Source organism: Arachis ipaensis, chromosome B10 (genome assembly GCF_000816755.2).
Source record: "Arachis ipaensis cultivar K30076 chromosome B10, Araip1.1, whole genome shotgun sequence".
Taxonomy (NCBI): Eukaryota; Viridiplantae; Streptophyta; class Magnoliopsida; order Fabales; family Fabaceae; genus Arachis; species Arachis ipaensis.
The window spans coordinates 15,481,431-15,482,487 of record NC_029794.2 but is presented as its reverse complement, the minus strand read 5'-3'; the positions used below and the strand labels follow the sequence as shown (position 1 = coordinate 15,482,487).

The 1,057-nt window shown below is 28.1% G+C and overlaps 1 long non-coding RNA gene across 1 annotated transcript in view; it reads left to right on the top strand.

Moving 5' to 3' along the window:
• The window catches only part of LOC110268135, a 2,268-nt gene extending 1,799 nt beyond the window's left edge, over nucleotides 1-469 (top strand). The window contains exon 2 of the long non-coding RNA XR_002356208.1: nucleotides 130-469. This is a non-coding gene — a long non-coding RNA (uncharacterized LOC110268135). The remainder of the gene's footprint in view (nucleotides 1-129) is intronic.

Here is a 1,057-nt window from a genome sequence, read left to right as displayed (position 1 = left end):
CATTTCCACGAAAATGCTCTTCATCGAGCTACTGAGTTTTATTCGAACCGAGTTAGGTAGATTTTTTTTTATAATATAGTTATGATATACTTGCTGCTTATTCAATTTTCTCTTTTCTTTTTCCTGCAGAGAGGATGACCAGCGCATCTGAATCCTACAAGCGCATGAAACAAGGATGAAACCATGGAAGTTGAGCGGCGAGGAACAAGTTTATGAGAGTTTATAGCTATGGCGGTGGCTAGAAAATTTAGTGGATAGTGTTATTGTCTTTCATTGTTCGGAAGAGTCGGGGAGGTAGTGTGGAGGATTGAAAATTGGGGTGAGGTAGAAATATAATTATAATTGGAAATTTGAGATTAGATTGTTTAAGAAGAGGATAATTTGAAATTTTAGATAGGTTTTTACTGTCCGAATATTTTAGTTAATATAGCCCATCTTTTATAAGTACAACGTAAATTTTAATTTTTCGTAGTAAATTTGTCAGCATTTTTAAACACAAAAAAGTTATGTATAAATAAAAAATTAACTACTAAATTAGTTACTATATATTTATATATAAATAATATATATATTATTTAATTTATTTTTAATATGTATTTTGAATTTTAGTATATACTCCTAGTGAAAGTACCCGTGCTACGCTTGGGATTGATCATGGTTTGCTGGTTTAAAGCTATTATTATATTTTGATTAGAATGGATCCTGACATCACGAGGGATGCTTCATCTATCATTGATGAATTATAAGATTTTATTAACTCCCCTGAATGAATGGAACTCGTAAGTGCATCTTGTGCATGCATTGATTCGAATGATGAAAAAGGAATTTATCAATTTGGTTTTATTTTCTCTGCTTATACTTTTTAAATTAGGTGTCTGTTTTGGTACGATAATAAATTTATACATATCGATACGTTAAAAATATAGACAAATAATAACATAACATGTAGAATTTATTTTACACATCAGTATTTAATTTTTTTAAAAAGATATATATCATATCACTACTTTTACTAAAATACCCTTATAATTTAATAAAAATAAAAAATATTATTTTA